At 44.1% G+C, this 22,155-nt stretch overlaps 1 protein-coding gene across 3 annotated transcripts in view; it reads left to right on the forward strand.

The window, feature by feature from the left end:
• The first annotated feature begins 18,102 nt into the window (after window positions 1–18,102).
• Window positions 18,103–22,155, forward strand: part of SYT16 (synaptotagmin 16) — a 73,267-nt gene continuing 69,214 nt past the window's right edge. For all 3 annotated transcript variants that reach the window (XM_063159759.1, XM_063159761.1, XM_063159760.1), the window contains exon 1: window positions 18,103–18,312. The gene's annotated coding sequence lies outside the window, so the exon portion shown is untranslated. The remainder of the gene's footprint in view (window positions 18,313–22,155) is intronic.

Raw genomic sequence — 22,155 nt, forward strand, 5'->3', positions numbered from 1 at the left:
AGTGCTTTTAAGTCTGGAGAACTTCTGGAAAAGGTTATCTCCCTCCCTAACTGTCTTTCTGTGATTTGCAAGACCGTGGAAATTCAATTACAGGAGGTAGCTGTGAGCACAGCAAATAGAGGTGGTCACTTTTTGCTCCCTTGCAATTCAGAATGACAATCCCCACCATTAAAACTCACTGCATGTGTACTTGATATTAAACAAATTGGATAGCTCTGAGATTGCTTATTTCTTCCAGGGATAGGAGGGTGAATTGAGCCAAAGCAGTTTTGCAGCCCGGCGTGTCTCAGCTCACGGCTGCTAATGACGCATCCTGCAAACACAGAGCATCAGCAAGTCCTTTGTACTTTGCTAATATTTTTCCTGCAGTAACACGAGAGCAATTACAGCTTGGAAGGATGGGAGTTGGAAGGCTGGAGGAGATGAAAAAAATTCAAAGGGAAGAGCAGGATTTCTTGAAGTGAAGGCAGGGAGGGTATGTGGGTGGGCGAGGGAGCAAGCATCTGTAAATAGTTGGCACTGACAGCTGCTTTTAAAAAATATGTGGGAATCTGGAAAGAGAGAGGTGGAACAGCTGCAAGTGTGTGTATGGTTTATGGAAAGAGGAGAGCAATGTGCAGCCTGTGAGGGAAGGAGCAAAAGAGCAGAGCTAAGCAGGAATCCGTGGAAGGGGTGAGAGAAAGTGGGGCAAAACCAGAGTGAAGTTGGGGAAGGAAGAGATTAATTCCAGGAGATTTCAGGAATGGGTAAAAAGTGTAGTGCAGCTGATGTAAGAGTCACTGTGGTGCTGTGGCTGCCAGTGGGGAGGGGGGAATTGCCACTGCCGCCTGCCTGTCCCAGCCTGTCCTCCCTCCCCGGCTTTATCTTTTGATTTATCTTAATAAGAAATGAGCCTTGCTAAGAGCGGGTCATGGGGCTGGGCTGAGGGATTAAAGCCAAGTCTCCGACCTCTGGGCATATTGTAATGCTTGTGAGCCATTGACTCATCCTCTTTATTGGCAGGTTGATGGATCCCTAACTAGGTTGTTAGTGGCATCTCAGCCTTGCTGCCTGAGATGTGCCTTTTGTGCTTAAACTCTGACTTAGAGAAACAAGTTCATTTCAGGCTCTTTGTGCTTCTCTCCTCCTCCTTTTCACAGCTTTTACTTCTTTAAATGTAGACTTCTTTTGACAGATCATCTCCATGGTAACTAACAGGACCGGGCTGCCTACAGAAATTGTAGTAATAAAGTGGTTGGTTTTTACACATGATGAAAAGATGATGAAGCACAATGATAGGTGATAAAGACACAGGTAATTGCTCTAGAATAATATTGCTGCCAAGAAGATGACTGAACTCCCACACAGAAGATGAACAGATGGTGTATTTATTGAAATTCATAGGCTGAGGGAAGAAGATGTAATTGATGGCTGTGTAGGTTTTTGTTTCAGTTTACTATGTTCCGAGCAGGGCCGGGAGAGCGGCGTGCCGGCAGATGGAGCCCGCATGCAGAGCCTCCCTATTTCCTCACTGGAGACCAGAATTCCAATCAGAGCCATAAAGGCAGCAGAACCACTAATTGCTCTGATGCATTTTGCTGGTTTTTTATCTGTCACATAGCCCTGGTATTATTTTAGAAAGGGTGTAATTCCTTTGTGAGAGCAGTGATGGTAAATTGCGTTAGAAAATACCGGGAACGTGGAAGTAGAGCCTGGAAAAATGAGCACTTGCAAAACATGTGCTCAGTAAAAGTTTTCCAAGACCAGATGTGTGTCTGTTTTAGTGAAGGGCAGCTGCGGCATGTTTTTTAACCTGATTGCTGATCTCCTGGTGCAGCAGGTCTGTTGTGCAGAATCCATGGGAAGGCAAAGCTGGAGAGTTTTCTTCTGTTGCTCTCTGTGTGTTTTCAGGTATAAGTTAAAACTGTTAAATGTGATGTGGAAGCTTCAGTGAAAATGTTGTCTGTCTGTGTATGGCAGACCTGGTTTGAATGATCCCAACACAAGAAATGTGCTGACCTGTTGGAATAAGCTCAGAGGAAGCCACAGATTTGATCACAGGGCTGGAGCGCATCAAGACAGGCTGAGAGAGTTGGAGCTGTTCAGTTTGGAGTAGAGAAGGCTCCAGGGAGACCTTTGGGACTTTTCCGGTACCCAAAGGGGCTCCAAGAGAGCTGGGGAGGGAATTTTCCTAAAGACGTGGGTGACATGACAAGGAGGAATGGATTTTAAGAGCAGGAGGGTAGGTTGAGAATAGATGTAATTAGGAAAGTTTACTCTGAGTGTGGTGAGGCACTGACTCAGGTTTCCCAGAGCAGTGGTGAACTCCCCATCCCTGGAAATGTTCAAGACCAGCTGAGTGGGACTGTGAGTAAGCTGGTCTAGTGAAAGATTCCTTGCCCATGGCAGGGGGGGTTGAACAAGATGACCCCTAAGTTCCCTTCCAAGCTAAGCCACTCTCTGATGGTGTGGCTGCATTGCTGCTGTGCAGCAAATGTGGGGTCCCAAATGTGGGGTGCTGTAGTATCCCTTGCCACAGGGCTTGGTTCCTTCAGGTTCCCCAAAAGATTACTTCAGTGCTGCCAGGAGAATGTAAATGTCCATGGGAGTCAGTCTCTGAAGGGCTTCTCTCTGAGCAGTACAAATAACCACACTTAGAGCAAGGAGTGCCAGCTCTGGGGCATAAAGATTTTTCTGTATGGACAACAAATGTTGGGGGAGAAAGTCCTTGGGAGGAGCTGGCTGAGCTAAAGGGCTGGTGGCTGTCTGTCCTGCAGCTCCTCTGTGTTCAGCAGCTTCAGCAGCCCTCTTGTGCCCCTGCTAGCCCCCACAGTTTTGGGATTTATTGCTGATAATGCCTAGCTGCTGTTTAGGACATGACAAGATTCTCTCTTCCTCTGCACTCTGGTGCTAGTTTATGGATTGTATAAACTCATTTTCTCATCAATTTCTGCAACTAAACCACTTCCCACCTGGGTTTACCTCCAGTTGTCCCGGCTCTTATGTTGTGTTTGTAGCTCTTGCATGTAAGGAGCTTTGAGAAGGTGCACAAACACGAGAAGAAATAGATTTTTCTCCTTACAACGGTAGTGCCAATGAGAATGAAAATAAATACGTGGGTGGTAAGGAAGAAACTCTCTCTCCAAGATACTTTGCCCCAGTGAGGAAACGAAAAGTTTCAGGTTCATCACTTGACAGTGTTTGTGTCAAATTCACCCTTCCTTTTATTCCCTCCCTTCAGATTGTCAGGGCACCCACATCTTTTGCGGCACCTGAAAAACCTCATTTGCATGCAAATTGCTCCCGTTTAGGTTGAAACATTTCTGTCATTCTTCTTTCCAACTTCTCCCCTTTTTCCTGCAGAAAAGGAGGGGTGGAAAAAGTTACTTAAGTGATACACCTTCCTCATACAAGATTAAACAGAGCTGCTCTGGATGTGCTTTTTTGAGACCTGTCAGGCAGCCAGCAAACGGAGCATCGAGCTAGAGATGCCTGAAATACGCACTACATAATAAAAGAGAGAACTAGAGAAAGGAAGAGGGTGAATCTGAGGATTGACAAGTGACTGACCTGCTGCTGTATCTGAGCAGTTACTTGAGCGATTTTTTTATCTTGGACACAGATTTGTCAGGTGCCTGGTGGCCTGAGTGCTGCCAGCTTCTCTGCCAGCCTGGCTTTGTTTGCTGCCCAGCTGCTGGCCTCTTTTCCTTCCTCCACCAATTCCTGCTCTGCCCTTCACCACTAATTGAGTGTTTCAGGCAAAGCTGGTCAAAACATTTTTATTCAAAACTTATTTTGCTGGCAGCCAAGCTTGGCAGCATCAAAGAAAAGGATAAATAAAATATACTGTCATTTTTCTGGGAGAAATTCTCTTTTAAAAGCCGGAAGCTGAACTGTTGTCACCCAGTTGAGGGGTGATACATTGCCAATTGCTTTTCCTTTTGTAGTTTACCTTCTCACCTTTTTCCTTCCATCCCCATTCCCCTCCCCATCTCTTTTTTCCCTACTTGGCTGCGTTTCCCTACTCGTGCCATAAAGGTCAAAGGAATCTAGGCTGACATGAAGACTTTCTCTCCAAGTTGAGTGTTTTTCATTCAAAAAATAATCAGATGTTTTCCAGCTTCCCTTCCCCCACATTCAATGGCCATTCTTGGACTGGTTTGAATCATAGAATGACACGAGATGGAAGAGACCCACAGAGGATCGGTGAAGATGGACCAAGGCTTCTGTGGTTTCCATGCCCATCAGGGCAAGTACCAGCCAGTGGGGCAGGGCTGAGCTGGTGATGAGGTCTCTGGTGTTGAGATGACCCCAAGGTGTTGGAAAGTCTCTTTTTTCCCAGCCCTGAGACTGAAGAAGAAGTTGAGATGCGTCGGTTCTGGTTCTCAAGGTTGTTTATTTTCTCTTATCTATGACATTCCCTCTCTGACCTGCTGAGATCTGTCCAGCAGGCTGGTTTGTGGCACAGTCCCTGCCCTTGGGGTGCTGTTAGCTTTTTATACTAAAAACTACGTGTACTTTATTTACAGTAATTTTCCAACACCCATCACCTATGTTAGACAGTCTGTCTCTACTCTAAACCAATCCAGAAGTGTCACCATCACAGCAGAAGATGGAGGACAAGAAGAAGGAGAAGAAGGACAGGACAACACACCCAGATTCCTCCATCTTGCCTCCTGAACCCCCATTCTAAAAACCCCAAAATTCTACTTTTTCACCCTGTGATAAATTCACTATCAGTCTACTCAAACTCTTGTGGCTTGTAAATCTTCACACAAAGTTGGTAATTGTTTCCATTGGCTAAAATCAAAGGCACAGGTGTCTTTGACTCCATGCCAAGGTCTCTGAGCCTCCTGTCAGGGTCTCGAGTCCTCCAGGGCAGCCAGAGGGATGTCCTGGGCTCCAACAGAGTGGTGCTCCATGCATGGTTCCCAGACCTCTCCATCAGGCAGCAAAGCCCATCCAGGAAACTCCCTGTGTCTCCTGAGTGTCCCGGTGCTCACAGGCACATGGGGAGCCTGAAAGAAAGAACTTGTTTTGCCAGAGCTGGAGTGATGTTACCTGGCCAGGAGAAAAAACAAATTAAGCGTTTATCCTTGGATGGAGGAGAGGATTCTGGTGTCCTGGTAGATGGGAGCACAGGATGGGTCAGGTTGGAGGGACCTCAGGGGGTCATCTTGTCCCACCTTCCTGCTCCAGCAGGGCCATCCCAGAGCACACAGCACAGGATTGTGTCCAGATGGTTCTGGAATATCTCCACACCCTCTCTGGGCAACCTGTTCCAGTGCTCAGTCACTGCACAGGAGAGAAGTTCTTCCTCACGTTCACGTGGAACTCCAGTGCATCAGTTCCTGCCTGCTGCCTCTGTCCTGTTGCTCAGCTCTGAGGAGAGCCTGGCCCATGCTCTTGGCACCCACCCTAAAGATATTTGAATACAGCAATGGACTCTCCTCTCAGCCATCTCTTCTTGAGGCTGAGCAGGCCCAGCTCCCTCAGCCTTTCCTCAGAAGGGAGAAGATCTGTGACAGTGATCACAGGGGTTCTTGGATTGGGGAAGAGACGAGGATCTGACTCCATGTTTCAGAAGACTGATTTATTATTTTATGATATATATTACATTAAAACTATACTAAAAGAATAGAAGAAAAGGTTTCCTCAGAAGGCTAGCTAAGCATAGAATAGCAAAGAATGATAACAAAGGTTTGTGGCTCGGCTCTCTGTTCAAGCCAGCTCACTGTGATTGGCCATTAATTAGAAACAACCAACATGGGCCAATCCCAGATCCACCTGTTGCATTCCACAGCATCAGATAACCATTGTTTACATTTTGTCCCTGAGGCCTCTCAGCTTGTCAGGAGGAAAAATCCCAAGGAAAGGATTTTTCATAAAAGATGTCTGCAACATCCAGTGCCTTAATCATCCTTGTAGCCCCTGCTGGAACCATTGCAGGAGCTCCCTGTCTCTCCTGTGCTGAAGAGCCCAGAGCTGGCTCTGCCCTCCTGGCAGAGGATCCGTGACCAGCGTGCTGACCTGTCCCTGAGCTGCCTGGCAGACACTGAGAGCACCGCAGGAAAACCAGCATGAATAAAGAAAATGCCCCAGATTAATGCCTCACCCTGGCTTAGGGGTTAGCTGGAATTATGGAATGTGGTTGCCAATTGTTGTGGTGTTGCTGTGGGTCCCAGGATGAGGTGAGAGATGAGAATTGACTTCAAGTTCTCAGAAGGCTGATTTATTATATTATGATTTATATTATATTAAAAGAAAATGATATACGAAAACTATACTAAAGAAAGAGAAAGGAGACATTAGAAGGCCAGAAAAGAATGAATAATAAAAACTCATGACTGACTCAGAGACCCCGACACATCTGGCTGTGATTGGCCATTAAATAAAAACAATCCACATGCTGGATAAACAATTCTCCAAATCACATTCCAAAGGTGCAAAACATGGAGAAGCTGAAGCTTCCCAGGAGAAGAGATCCTGGTGAAGGGATTTTTCATAAAATATGGCAGTGACAATGGAATATCTGTGGTAATCTTGTAAAGGTGAGTTGCAGGGCCAGTAGGGTCGTGTGGTCCTCTGTTTATTGCTGGGTGATGAGCAGTGGAAATTATCTTTCAGATACCATTCCTGCTGGGACTGCTGCCCCTGAATCTAAAGCAAATGCTCAGAAAGGTTTATTGGACAGGTAAAGCTACTGAAGAAAGTTATTTTCTTTGATTTACTGAGTGAAAGCTGCAAACCAGCAGTTCATATTTTTACAGTTTGTTAACAGCTTGCAATCCTATGGGTTTAGATTATTTTTAAATTTAAAAATAATTCTAAAAGTGAAACAGGCAATCTGTGGTGCAGTGCCAGAAGAGCGGTTGTGCTGTGTCCAAGCAAAGGTCCCTGATGCTGGCTGGTAGCAAGTACCTGGGGAGAATATTCAAGAGCAGAGTCTGGCTTTGTGCTCCCAGTTTCTGCCAATCAGCAGCTCGGGACTTTCTAATCCAGAGGTCATGTTTGATGGCCTATGGTGAACCCATTTATCTGTTTGCGTTTTGAAATACTTATGCTTCCAGGCCATGCAGCACCTGCAGCAGCGAGCTCCATAGTTTTGTGTTGCATGAAACATTATTTCTGTGCATTGTGATTTGTACCTGGTACCTGTTCATTTTGTTGTGTGCCCTCTAGCTGTTCTCTAGAAAGGTGTAGCTACAATTTTTTACTTATTTGCCACTTCCATAACACTTTTTACCCCTGTTTTGTTACCTCTCCATCTGCTCTGATCCCATGATTACCTCTTTATTTGACAAAATTAAGTTTTTCCCTTGAGCAGAAGCTGTTGCAGACCCCTCATTACCCAAGTTGCCTGTACCAGCATGGTGCTATAACGTGGTGAGGCTATTAAATCTTTGAAGTCTTTTAGGAAGTCTTTTAAGACTTCTACACTCCAGTGAAGAAAGGGGAGCAGTATGAATTTGTAATGGCAATGCTTTTTGCGGTCTCACTAATTTTCATAATGTTTCTGTATTTGCCTTGTTCCTGAGCACTGAGCTATTTTCAAGGAACTATTTGGGCAGTCACCAAGATCCCTTTTCTGGGTGAAAATAGTCCTGAATTACATCCTTCAGCTTCTCTGCAGGTAACACTGGTGCAAAAATTGGTACTCTAGGCTTATCATCATCAATGTTCCTTGTCCACCATCACTGGTGACCTCACCAGCTTTCAGAAAAGAGTCCAATTTCTGCTACTCTTGAAAAGGAGCTGTAATTAAGTTTTTTATGCCACTAGAAAGTTGCTGACCACAGTTGCTTTTTCGGTCTGTCCTCCTATGATTCCACATTGAACTTGACAGAAGTTCACCATCTGTTTTTCTTTTCCTCCTCTGAACATGATGCTCACATTCTGAAGGACAGTTGTTTCCTGGTTTTGGCATTACTACCAGTAATTGCCTTAAGTAACCATTCAATCCCAATCAACAAATTGATTTTTTTGGTCCTTTTATAATATTTTGAATTAACAAGTGTCTTGATGCTTTCCTATAGTATCTGTACATGGTCTCCTGAAGTATTTCTGCCTTTCACCGACTTCATTGTAATGCTACGCTGATTTTTATGTAGTTCTCCTTTTTCAAATCCAGGTTTATTACTTAGATTTGTGTGGGCTTCTTTTTTTTTCCATAGGGTGTTGAAGAATTGCCATTCTCATGTGTTGCTGGAGACAAGTTGCTCTTCTATTACAGGTTTTTAACTAGTTATTTATAATGTATAAAAATGCAGTGTTTTCAGCACCCTGTCAAGACCATTTCCCAGTCTCTGTGGAATAACTTTAGTTCCAAATCATTCTTTATTTCTGTCTCCATACCCAGTCACCCTGTGGACAGTGTCACAATCTGGTAGGTTTTAAACTAATCTTTATCTGTGGAGTTTTTTAAACACATTGCACCATTTCTGACATTCTCCTGCTTCTCATATTCAGGGATTTACAGCTTCTCACTGGGTTTTGTCTTCCACTGAGCCTCTTCTTGCTGTGTCTCCCCTTTGTCTCTCCTATCCCACAGCAGTTCCAGCCTCTCCTGTTTGGAGGTGGCAGCACAGTGTGTGCAGCCTTGGATGTAGTGACAGGACAGGAGGGGAATGGCATCAAACAGAGAAAGCAGATTTAGGAAGAAATTCTTGACTGTGAGGGTGGTGAGGCCCTGGCAGAGGTTGCTGAAAGAAGATGTGAATATGTCATAATTTTAAGTATGTACTTCTGGAAATGCTGCAACTCTGTTGTTAAAAGAAAAAGGGAGAATTGTAGGGGGATACAGTATGGGTGAATGAAGGTGGTACAGAATGTAATCTTATCCCCCAACGAGTTGCAGCTGGACCAATTACTAAAGATTAGGAGCAGGCCTGATCTTAACAGGCCACACCTGTAGCCAATAAGAACAGTGGTATAAAAGAGTGGATTGGTGGGACCAGGAGTCAGATGGCTGCTGCAAGGACCAGGAACCGTTAGTGCTTAGAAGAGCTGCCTGTGAGAAACATCGGGAAGGTATGGAGCTCTGGTGGTATGGAATCCTTGTACTATAATGATGAGAAGTCTTGATATATAAGATAACCAATGGGGACCCCAACGTGATTGGGGAGGATATAGGACTTGACTACTAAACTATATTGCCCTGTGGATTCAGGGAAGCAGGATTTAGACCACACAGAATTTGACCATATAACCCAGTGGATTTGGGGAAACAGGACTTGAATACTAAACTAGTGGCAAAATATATCAATTACAGCTATTAGTGTTTGTTAAATATGAAGATAAGCACTTTGTAAACTATGGAATGGAACTAAAATTTAGAAATATATATATCTGTACTATAATATGCAGTTTGAACACTTGTATAACTCTTAGTTCTAAATGAAATAGATGAATATGTCATAATGTTAAGTATGTACTTCTGGAAATGCTGCAACTCTGTGGCTAAAAGAAAAAGGGGGAATTGTAGGGGGATACAGTATGGGTAAATGAAGGTGGTACAGAATGTAATCTTATCCCCCACTGAGTTGCAGCTGGACCAATTACTAAAGGTTAGGAGCAGGCCTGATCTTAACAGGCCACACCTGTAGCCAATAAGAACAGTGGTATAAAAGAGTGGATTGGTGGGACCAGGAGTCAGATGGCTGCTGCAAGGACCAGGAACAGTCAGTGCTTAGAGGAGCTGTCTATGAGAAACATTGAGGAGGTATGAAACTCTGGTGGTATGGAATCTTTGCACCATAATGATAATAGAACTCTTGATATATAAGACAACACCCCACCCCTGGAAGTGTTAAAGGCTGCATGGATCTTTGAGCAGCCTGGTCTAGTCAAGGTGTCCCTGCCCACGGAAGGGGTTGGAATGGGATGACCTTTAATGCCCCTTCAAACCCAAACCAGTCTGGGATTCCGTGGTCCACAGCTTTGGCTGGAGAGCAGCTGCCGGGGGGACACAGGTCCTTGCAGGGAAGAAAAGCTGCTGGAACATTCTCCTCTTGTGCTCAAGCCTTTGCTGCAGGTTCTGATTCACATCTCTGATCTCCACCAGACATTCACCTAATTGAGTAGATTGACCCTGGCTCTAATGTAGCAGGCAATTAATCAATGGCTGACTAATCAGCTCTCTCCATGGATGGCACCTTGCAGAGAGTCTGGGAATCACTTACAGGCTACTCTGCAAACCAGTTTTAGGCTCTGAGATTTACAGCCAGTTAATTCTATTGAACTCTGTGAATTTACTGTAAACTTCAATTACTATAATCTCTGAAACATAATAGAAATTCCTTTACTTAGCTATATTAAATGGTAATTTAAAAACAAAGCTTTGTAGCTCCTTTAACTAGTTACACTCAGGAGTTTGACCATGGTATTAAAATTTAGCTGAAATCTGTCCTCTTTCCTTGGATTTAAATACCTTGAAAACTGATTGGCTAAACAAGAGAGTTTAAACCTATTTTTCAGTGTTTAAAAGTATTTTTTTCAATGCACTTAATTTTGATCTAGATAACTTCTGGAGTTTGATACTGCTGGAATGTAGGACCTGATTTTTGAGCTGAGTTCTCATTTGCCAAGCTGCAGCAGTTAACAGCCATTCAGTGATGTTGACTGACATCTATTAAGAGCTTTAAATTGAAGATGCACTGTGAAATAAGATGAAATTAAAGCAGAATAAACATCAGCAAGCACTTGCTCCTCCTGCATAGCCAAACTCATTTAAGTGAGTGTGTTTTGAAGCAAAGGGCAGTGCAGGGATGCAGCTGGAGACTGTGGCACCATCCCAAGGGCAACAAAGCCACTACTGAAATCCTGTCAGGAGTGACATGGGGGTGATTGTTTTTTCTCTTTCTCCAGCCAGGCCTATTTATGAGCTCTCTGCTGGTCCTTTGAGCTTTATTCTGACTTCATTTTTATGCAGGAAGGGGGTAAGAAAACTGCACTTTTCTGGTTTGGTTGATGCTGAGTTTTTCTGATGCTCCAGAAAACCACATCTGTTCCCTTTCTTCTAACAAATGTTCAAACCTCTTATTTACCAGTGTTAACTCAATTAAATAAACCAAATTGCTGTGGGCAATGTTGGCTGTCTCTTAAGGTACCCCAACTGTATTTTAGTTCCTTTTCTCACCACCCTGGATATCATCAGCTGACTTTTTCCATTGCTTCCATATTGTTTGATCTTTGGAGCTCAGACACATTCACCTCTGCTGTGTTCGTTGTTTATGATCCTTGGTGCTTGTATTGCTGAAGCTGCCTGCTTTCCTTGGCTTTCTCTCAAAGACCTTTCTGTCATTTCAATGACCTAAAGCATGTTGCTAGCACTGAAAATACAACCTTTGTTTGTCTTCCAGTCAAATCCTGAATTGAACTACCTGTGCAACTGGTGGTGAATCCCCCCTGCACGTTTTTCTGCAGTATTAGTCTAGTGGCTGTCTTTTCACTGTTTTATTTTCTTTTCAATGCTGTTGGATAATAATATTGCACCAGCTCTGGAAGAGTAGTTGGTCTCTCTCTAAAGTGAGGACTTATTGTATTTGGGTTCCCCCCAGATGAAGGAAGGAATGATGAATCTGACTCTATGTTCTCAGAAGGCTAATTTATTATTTTATGATACTATATTATATTAAAGAATACTAAACCATACTATACTAAAGAATACAGAAAGGATACTTACAGAATGCTAAAAAGATAATAATGAAAACTTGTGACTCTCCAGAGTCCTGACACAGCTTGGCCCTGATTGGCCAGAGAGTCAAAACAACTCACAGAAATCCAATTAAACAATCTCCAAACGCATTCCACGTGTGAGTACAACACAGGAGAAGCAAATGAGATAAGAATTGTTTTCCTTTTTCTCTGAGGCTTCTCAGCTTCCCAGGAGAAAAATCCTGGGCGAAGGGATTTTTTCAGAAAATATGACTGCCATTCAACCCACGACACAAGGACTCCCTGTGTTTTCTGGGGTGTGAACATTCCCCAATGCATCTGAGTTTTTCTTCAGCATTCCTGAAAGTTTTTGAGGACTGTTCTTCTAAAATCCATTGTTTAGGTATTTATTTCCCTGCTCTCCTCCTGTCTTGTTCAGAGCAGGCTGGAGCTGGGCTGGGTTGGCATCCTCCTTTCCCCAGAACCCCTGGTGCCAGTTTTTTTACTTCTTTTTTCTACCTCTGAGACTGGGATTGAAGGCACTTGAGACAATAGTTCATGTTCAGGCTTAGATGTTTATTTTTTCTTATCCATGTTACAGTCTCACAGCAGTGAGTTCTGCAGTCTTTCACTAACAAGGCACAAAATGCCTCACTATCTCTTGTTATAAGGTCCTTTAAGGCTAAACTGTCCAATTAAGAAATGACACCTAAAGTCACTTTTAACCCAGTAACTAATCCCTTATGTCCCACAATTTGGACATTTCTGTCCAATCACACAATATGACCCAAACCCATGAAGAAGAAGGAGCCACCATCCTAAAACCTCCATCTTGCTCCATATATATTACTATATTTGAAACCCCCAAATTCTAAGTTTTCCACCCTGCGATATTACACACTTCTGGTCAAACTACACACCCACAATCCCAGTGCTATCACTCAATTTTTGAAGCCTTCTCCATGGCCTCAGGTCAAATGCAGTACTCTCCTGAGAATCAGAGTCTGTCAGCACAGAAAGTCTCAAATTCTCAGCATCCAGAGCTCCAGCACCCAGGGTGTGCCCCAGGCAGATCCCTGGCTGCCCTTCAGGAGTGCAGAGCATGGACAGGTGACAGTGCTTGTGCCATGTTAGGGGTTTGCAGTGACAGTCCTGGTTCTTTGAGCTCCTTCTTGGCTGCCTGTGCTTGCTCTTGCATCCCCAAATGGTTTCACTGTGTATTGGAGCAACTGCTCCTTTTCCTCCAGCCTGGCACTGCTGCTTATCAGTGTGGCTGGGATTAGGCTGCAGTGTTTGTACAAGGCAAGGGCTCTAATTAGCTAAAGTCACTCTGGAGGCATTTTCCTCTTATTTGGTAGTGTTCCCAGTTGGTGCACATGTTGCTGTTTGCTGGTTCCTCTTTTTTTTTTTCAATTCCTGGGGTATTTGGGTCTGTCTCCCTCATGTCTGTCAAGAGAGCTGTCAGGAGGGCATTTCCCTCTTGTATCACTCTCCATGGTGGAGTGGTGGCTTTTGCTGTATTCCAGGTCTGTTTGTCCCATCTCTCAAGCTACATTGCTTTAACCCACGTGCTGACTCAGTATTTGTGTTCCTGTTGGGCTCCTGATCTAAATACAGCCATTGCCTGTGACTTTGCTTGCATTTTTGGAGATTTAGGTCTGTTCTTGTCCATATTCTTGCTTGCAAGCTGGTCTTGTGTAACTCACAGTGTTTCTGTTTAGCTTGATGTTGACACAGCAGTTTGTGACTGGCTGTAAGGTGAAGAGCACTGATTATTTCTTTCTTGATTTTTTTTTTTTATCAAAACCTACCATTTTCCTGGGGAATTCCAGCCTTCCTTCATCTCCTTTGCAACTGCAATGGTTTTGATTGCATTTCTGTCGATCTCTTTTAATGCTGGATTTTTCTTTTTATATATATAAAAAAATAAATCACTCAGCTTAAATCAGAAAGTCAAAATCCTTGCCACTTATTTTCAAGTCTCTAAGTAGACTTGAACCACCCTTGTGTACACTGACATTTTTTTGGAAATCCACCTCATGTGGAGTTTGAATTGGCCTGTCTGCTTGCTTTGTTTTTAGGGGCTGATTTGCCAGGAATTTGTAATTCCTGGGCATCCCACTAAACTGAGTGCTGCTCCAGGCTTTCCTTCTTCCCACCAGCAGAATAAATGCAGGTTGCAAGAGAGACCCTGAGGTTCTCCTGAAACTTCTGCAAATTCCTGTGAACAGGACCTCTTAGATGCATTTCAGAGGTTGTTAAATTAGTGGGAAACTGTTTGATTGGAATAAGTGAGCTATGAGGTCCAAGCCTGGGGTGAAAGTCAGAATTGGATCTAAAAATCCATTTGTGATGTGTACAGAAACACAGGACAGTGAGTGCCTGGCCATCAGGCAGCACCTACTAGAATAGCCACAGGGGAATTATTTGACCAAATCACTGCTTGATAATCTACAATTACTTTATTTGCACACTTCAAGCCAGGTCAGATTTCTCCACTACAGGCTTAGTGGTCACGTGGATTTTGTTGGTATTTTGGACTCTAGGTGAAGCTAACCCTTTTGTTTGTGGCTAATGGCTCATTTCAGTTAATTTTCAAGTGTGGTTTCAGGCACTTGGTCTGTGCTGCTTCATGGAAATTTTAGTGAGGAAATGCTGTGGTGTCCCTACAAACGTTTAATTGAAACACTGCTTCTGCTAAGGCAGTTTCCTCCTCCTCTGGACTTCAGGGCTTTGTCACCTGTACCTGCCAGCAGGCAGCAGGTGAATATGACTTGGCCAGAAATGTGCTGTGCAAATATTTCTGCCTCCACACCTATCCAGCACAGGCACATTCCTTCCAGCTGGCCCAGAGGAGTGGAGTATTGGGAGACCCTGTGTGACCTCAGCAAGATGTGCCAGAGATGTTTCACTCAGACATTCATGCCTTGGCAAGAGGAGTTCCCTGCCCTGAGCTCTGTTTCATAAGCTTTTCTAGTTTTGGGGCTCCTGACTCAGAGACCTGACTCTGTTGCATGCAGTTTGCTCTTTACTCCTATATTTCTTTTGAATAAGACTTGGGGCTGAGAAGGGAGAATAACTGGGCCTAAAGTTCAAGCAGTAGATGTATTTGGTTTTTTTGCAAGTCTAGAGAATGTTGAGGAAGGCTTAATGTACTGAACAAAGTAGAAGTGTGAGTTGCTGCTGCTTGTGTGCAGTTTTATTGCCATCCTGCCTTCCCTGCTCATTCATGCTTTGTTCAGCCAAGTTTTCCTCCAGCAAATGCTCCAGCAATAATTGTTTTGCAAAGAGCTACAATGAGAGTGGTGCCTGCTAAATATCAGGTAGGTAGCAGGTATCCCATGGCTGCTGCTCTGTGAGGGAATTAAATCAGCCACACCAGCATTAAAACTCTTTCTTTTAGCATAACTGGACTGCGTCAGGGTTGATCTCTCATCCAGACCCAGGACAGGGGATGCCTGAGAGGGATCTCGCTGCTTGGCCAAGCCAGAAACACATCCTGCTGCTGGGGGAACAGCCATTCCAGTGGCTCCCAGGTGAGAGGATGCTTGATCTTTGGAATAATGGTGTAAAGGTTTATGTGAAATACATTTCCTGGGTTTTAAAAATACCAGCTTGACATTTAGTGGAACATAAAGGGAATATATCTACAGTTTAGCTGGTGGTTGACAAAGAATAATAAAAACTGACTACATCTGAAAATGTGTTTGAATTCCTGCCAATTGTGCTCTAGCTGTTTTAGCACAACAGTTCTGGATAAAAACAACCACAAAAAGGGCAGTGTTGAGGTGACAAGGATGAGAGTTTATTCTCTTAACATCATTGTGCTATTATTTCTGGATTACATTTTTTTCCACATTGCAACTTTGTAAAGGAAGGTTTCAAGAATAAAGGAGAGTAAGAACTTGATGTGGGAGATGAAGAAGGGCAGCTGAGCACATGAGTGGGAGACTTGTATGGTCTCTCATTTCCTTCCATAAATGTGACCTGATGAATTCATGATTCCTGATTAATTCTGGAGAAATTTGAATGGAAGAGGGTAAGCATCTTATTTCCACAGAACATGTTAGGGGCTCCAGAGAAAGTTGAAAAGGGAAGAGTTCAAAAGTAAGGGAATAACAAAACAATCATTGGGAAGAAGTCTAGAGTAAGCAACTACTCTGGTGCAGTAAACCTGGGCAAGCCTTATTGGACTTGAGGCCTTATTTTCTCTTTGGCAACTCATTTCATAGCCTCCCTTCTGGAGTTTCTACTTGAACATTTATTTTCAATCATGCAGCATTGGAAATACAGGGAATGAGGCACCCACAGACATGTGTGCCCAGCTGTGCAGGCAGCCTGGCTCTGCTCATCTTCATTCTAAATCAGCAGGGCAATTTCCCCTTGGCTTAGCAGATGACACAAATCTCCTGGGCAATGGGTGGATGAAAGTGGCTCACATAAACCTCCTAGACAATTGATGGATGGATGAAGTGGCTCACTCAAGGCTCCTGGGCAATGGATGGATGGAGTGGCTCACTCATCTGGCTCCAGTGATGAGTCTGACACAACAAGATTTGGTGTTTCCCACGTATTTTTTAGCCACAACTTGTGGTATTCACGTGTCCTCTGAACAGAGAGAAGCTGTGAGATAAGCAGAGAAAAGAATGATCTGAACAATTCTTATCTCATTTGCTGCTCCTGTGTTTGTGCCCATGTGGAATGTGTTCTGGAGATTGTTTACCCAAGGTCATTTCTTGGTTGGATTCTGGTGATGGTGTTTTGGATTGATTGACCAATTGGATCCATGTGTGGGTGTCGGGATTCTTGGGCAGAGAGTCACAATTTTTTTAGTTAGTTAGTGATAGCTCTGGTTAGTGTAATACAGTTATAGTATAATAAAGTAATTAATTAGCCTTCTGGTATCATGGAGTCAGATGCCAATTATTCTTCCCAGATTCAGGCATTATAGCACCAATAACTCCATGGCCATCACCTCCTGCTCTGGCTCATCAGCCAGGCCTGAGTGTCACCATGGGGACAGGGGACAGCCTGAGAGTCTGGGCACAGCCCTGCTGGAGGCACATGTGGCTCCTCACCGGAGCTCTGCCCAGGGAGCCTGCCCCTTACATGGCCAGACTCATGTAAGTCCAAGGGATTGAGGTCTGCCCAACAAGGACTTTTCTTCCTCCTCTTGAGCTCTTTCTAAAAAGCTTTTATTTTGAAGATGCCAGTCTGGACTGCTTTTGGGGGATTGGCCAGGCAACAGCTTTTAGCAACAAGATCATCAGAACACCTTTTCTTTTTCTTTTTTTTTTGGGGGGGGGAAAAAGAGCTGCATTAGGAACACCTGCAGAAAATTGCTTCAGGGAGCATTTTGCCTTAGAAAGGCAAGACACTGCTGAGAGCAGATTAGAGCCAGCTTATAAATTGCTGCAGGCAGTGAGGCCAGGAGCCTTTTGGTTGTGAGCAGCCACCTCTATGTGCTCCCTTCCTTCCCCTCATTTTCTGTCCACCTTCCCCACCCTTTCTCATGCTTTGAGCATTGTGAGCAGCTGGATTCAGGTGTGTGGTTTTATTTTATCACTTTTCCATGCTGTTTTTGAGGAGCATCAGGTATTCTAGAAGCTGGAAACAATTTTTTTACAGCAATAAATGAATTATTGGGAAGAGCTTCAGTTTCACTACAGAGAGACCTTTTGCAGGCAGAGACTGAAGAGAGATTTGCCCTGAATGTTGGAGGAAAATGACCCTTCTCATGATGGGATTCAAAATTACATTCAAAGTAGCAGTTGTGTGGAGAGGGAAGACAGATAATGTGCTCTCATGGTATATGAGGCTTACACAGAGCCTTCCTCAAAATTAAGGTTAACAAGGGCTGCCCTGGGATCAATGCTGTGTCTACACCTTTTGCTCCAAACCCAGCTTGTACCTCTGTGTAAAAACCCATTGGGAAGCACAGAGCTGCTGGCCCAGCTTTGCCCTTCCAGCCTGGGATGCCCCAGGGTGAGCAGAACTCAGGGGAGCAATGACTGGCTGAGCATGGCAAGGGCCAGGGGCAGGCTGCTCCCTTTGCTTTGGATGAATGATCCTTACTTGACCCTTTTACTGCAAATCTGTGAGAATCCAGGATGGGAAAGGTACATTTCCAAAGTGGATCCAAAATACTTATTACCAGACTGTGAATTTAAGCCAAGTAATAAATGGTATCTCTGTGCAGGAGAGAAAATCACTTCCAATTTCCTGATAAATGAATTACAATTTTTTTTTTTTAGGTAAATTTGTTAGCAAGATAACTGTTTGAATAAAGACCTAGCACTCATAAGGTGAGGCAGTAGTATTTAAATATCCCCTTTAGGAAGTGGCATAGGCTGCTTTATCTCATTTCCCTGGCTCTCACATTCCTTTGGTGGCTGTCACATATTTACCAACCAGCAGAGTTCCTTCTTCCTTGGGATGTTAAGTCAACAAGCACATGCAGAGAAAAGGGCAAGAACAGCAGCACCACTCCTGTTTCTCAAACTCAGGACTGTGCCTCTCTTCAGCTTTGCCAAGCTTGTGTGAGTACTACAGATTCTAAGGATTTAGCAGACTGTCCCATGAAGAAGACTTTTCTCATAAACAACATATTTCAAAGCTTTCATGGGAAATTCCATTTCTGGTTTGACTCATCTTGCTGCTTTATGTAAGTGTGATTAGGTAAGTCTCGTGTTTGGAGTGCTTTGGGGCTGTTTCTTGGTGAGAAGACGGCTTCCCTAGTTTGTTACTTTCGAGATAATTGCAGTTTGAAACGAAAATCCTATGCTACCCTCACTTCTAACTTTGGATTTGCATGCTGCTTTGGCTTTCTTAAAATACAAAGATCTTGGAAATGGCAAGGAATTAAATAGGAGTAAGCCTTTTCTTCTGTTTTCTACTTTGACATTGTTCTGTTTCCTGCTGTCATTCCAGATTTTATTTTAAGGCAGTAGTAGACTGTAATTCTAGATCCATAATGAGTAACAAAAGTGCAAAGTATTTGCATTCCTGTTAAGCAGAGGGCACACCTGATTGCTGTGCAAGGGAAGCCATGGGTGCTTGCAGGTGTTTGTGACTGAGGTTCAGAGAAAAAAAGGAACTTAATGGTGTCTGGGGGAGAAAACAGCTGAAGGGATTCCAATAAAATAGTAAATAGGTTCCATAGCTTGGCTCAGTGTGGCTGAAAATATCCCAGGTACAGGCTGCACTTTATTCCTGTGGTCCTTCATGTCAAGTGTTCTGCAGAGTGTGTGTGTGGATGTTTGCTCACGTGGGCTGGAGCCTCGGTGCTGCAGAAGCCCTTGGAGTGCACAGAATCTATTTTAGTCCATCTCCATTGCATCTGCTCTGGCTAAGAGCTGCTCTATCTGCCTCCCCTCTTCCCTCCTCCTGGCTCTGAAGTGGCACAGCTCTCCATTTATCCCTGAGAACAGCTGGACATCACAGCTTTTGCTAGAAAGGAACTCTGGATAGATGCTTTGAAACCTGTTAATGCAAATGAAACCTCTGAAACAACTTTGTGGCTGCTTGCATCTTGAGAAGGCCCTTCCATCTGGAGAAGGCCCTTTCCCAGGTTTTGAAGTGCTGGGGTCCTGCCCTGCATGTTGTTTTTACACTGGAATTATGGAGGGTGACTTACAACAGCTGTTTTCTGAGATCATTCCTGCTCCCCACTAAATCAGTGGCCACTCTCCTTTTGGTTTTCCATGTCCTGTAGAGACAGATATTTCAGGCATAAGTACCAGAGTTCATCTTTCATTCAGTTTGGCTGAGCTTTCCAGTTTTTGGCTGAACTCAGGTTCAGTAAAACTGAGGAGTGCCTGGACTAGAAAAGAATGAACTGGGAAGGCGCACACAGGGAATGAGCTGTTCTCCTGGCCATTTAAAATGAGCTCTGCTTCCCTCTTCCTTGTGCCTGCAGGATTTCATTGCCTCCCCTTTGTCACAGAGCCCTGGGTTAGCTGAGCAATGATTTAAGTTCCTTCCTTTCTCCATGCAGCCCTAGTAACTGGTTAACTGGTTTATACCCATGTGGAGAGAGAAACATGAGAAATGTTCCCAGGGCCATGGTAAAAGGTGGCAGTAATTGCTCAGCTCTTCACTCAATGCATGACTCTAGAAACTGCTGACATTTTTTCTCCCCCCACAAGCATTTGTTTAATGGCTTTTGTTATTGTTAGAACATATTTTCTCAGGGTGTGGGTTGCTTGGTCCATACCAGAGGCCTAGAAATCTTCCACAACACTCTCTCTCTTTGAAATCACACCCTGCTTTAAGAGCAGCAGCCTTCTGCTTCAGGCCTCCCTGTTAAATGCCAACAATTCCTCCATCCTGCTCCTCAAAAGCCAGAGCCTGAGGCTGGTGGCTAGTATTTTGTTCTCAGGAAGGTCCCAGAAAGCTGTGGTGGGGCAGCTTCTGCTGTGAAGACATCCTCTACATCCTCTGTACCAGCTCAAAAACCACCTGAGGATCCCTCATGCCAATTGTAGCTACACCAGAAGTTAACTTGGCAGCAAATAACCTGTGTGGAATGAAGTTCCATGCAGGATTGTAGCCACATTTCTCTTCACAGAGAAAAGCAAGGCATAATTCTTCTCAAGAATATTTCTGGGATTCACATTCTCTGAACTGCAGAGAAAGAAAACACAATTCTTATCATTTGCTGAGCCTGTGTTTGTGCAGAAGTAGAAAGCAATATGGAGATGGTTTACCCAAAGTGATGGGTTTTTGTTTTGTTTCCTTGGCCTATCAGGTGTGTGTATTGGGACTGTTGGCTGACAATCAAGAGATTCAGAGCAGTGTGTGCAGAATTGAGTACTTGGCAAGTTCAGTTTTAGATGTATAAATAATATAGTATAATAAAATAATTAATTAGCCTTCTGGTATCAATGGAGTCCTCCTCATCATTCCTCCTTCATCAGGGTTTCTCGGCACAGCTACTCAGGATCTGTGGCTTTTGGGTTTGGAGAGTTGTGGATTCGTGTCCTCTGAGGTGCTGTAAAGAATGATCCAGGGAGGAAAGGAGAACCTGAATGCCAAAGCTACATCTGCTGCCCAAACACTGATTTATTTTGGAAATTACATGGAAAGGTCACATTCAGGCCACCTTAGGTGATGTAGCTCCGGTGGTTGTTAGATGGAAACTGGTTTAGTTGTTCATGGGTGTGAATCTTATCAGCACCACACAGAATTTCTTGTCTCAGCAGGACCGTGGAACACTTCTTTCTCCCCACTGCTGTTCATGTCTCTTTTTGTGTCCCCTTGGTTTGCTAAATGCCAGACTGATCATCTGGATTTGTTGCTGGGCTTAAATGCAGGGGCCAGAAACCTTTAAGGGGAACTTTATAAAGGTTGACCTGGCTATTCCTTGGAAAAAAATAAAAATCAATGGCTGGTCATGCTTTGAAGACAAAATTAGCCACCAAAGCTGCTCCTTTAGCCCTGCCAATTAGAAGTTTTAGAAAAAAGCAGGTGTTCTGTGCTGCAGTTTGACTGCAGCAGCCCCTGATCAAGGAAGGTTGAGAGGCACATGCTTGTCTCTCCTTTTCTTTTTGGTCAGCAGTCATCCACTGCCTGGATGTATTTAATGGGAGCTGGAAAAGGGACGGAGCAGCTTCAGAAGGCTCAAAGCAAGCAGCACCAAGGGGGTGTGTGATGCCAATATTGGAAAATTCACTTTAATTCCCAAGGTCAGGGGTTGAGGCATGGATACTGTGAGGGTCTGGCACCCTACCTGGATGTGCTGAGTGCAGGTGTGAGGTTGTGGTCTCTTATCACCTTTCTGCTCCTTTGGTACCTGCCAGGAGATGTCTGTGGCCTACAAAGACCCAACAAATAACAGGTCAAGGAGGAGCCAGGGCTGTGTTCAGAGGGTGCCCTGCTTTCCATTGGCAGCTGGCCCACTCTCCACAGATGGGAAATCATCTAAATATTAAGAGATTTGGTTTGATTAGCTAAATTATCCTGTTGGCAGCACATTTCCAGTCCCCGGAGCAGTGGAGATCCGACAGGTTGCCAAGGCAACACACAGCCTTCAGTGAGAGGTTTACTGTGGTGCTGTCCTTGGTCATTTGGTGGAGTAGGGTTTATTTAGGTCTTTGGAAAAAACCCAAAGCTGCTGTCCAGCCTTTTGCTGTGATGAGTCATTGTGCCTTGGGTCAAATTGGTGAAACTAAGAGCAAGGTTTTGTGGATGAGAGAAATAAGAACATGAGAGCATAAAGGTCCCAATTAGGTTCCTCTTTGAAGAGGTGAGAGCACTTCAATTCCAAGTGGAGACAACTTGTTCTTTTTTATCCCCTCAAGTAAGTGAAACAGCAACTAAGATCCCCCTTTCTCCCCCCTCTCCTCCCATTTCTTCTCTTTCCCAAATGTAAAATACTTATTTTAATTCTCTAGAGGACTCTGTGCTCACTGTTTAATTCTTGACTCATATCAGAGGTCCTTCCAGTTTGACCTTTTGTCACTGCTTTGCTTGTTGCTCTCTGCTCCCTTCTCTGCTACAGAAGCCCTGGCAAATTCAGCT

Source organism: Melospiza melodia, chromosome 6 (genome assembly GCF_035770615.1).
Source record: "Melospiza melodia melodia isolate bMelMel2 chromosome 6, bMelMel2.pri, whole genome shotgun sequence".
In the NCBI taxonomy this organism is placed as follows: domain Eukaryota; kingdom Metazoa; phylum Chordata; class Aves; order Passeriformes; family Passerellidae; genus Melospiza; species Melospiza melodia.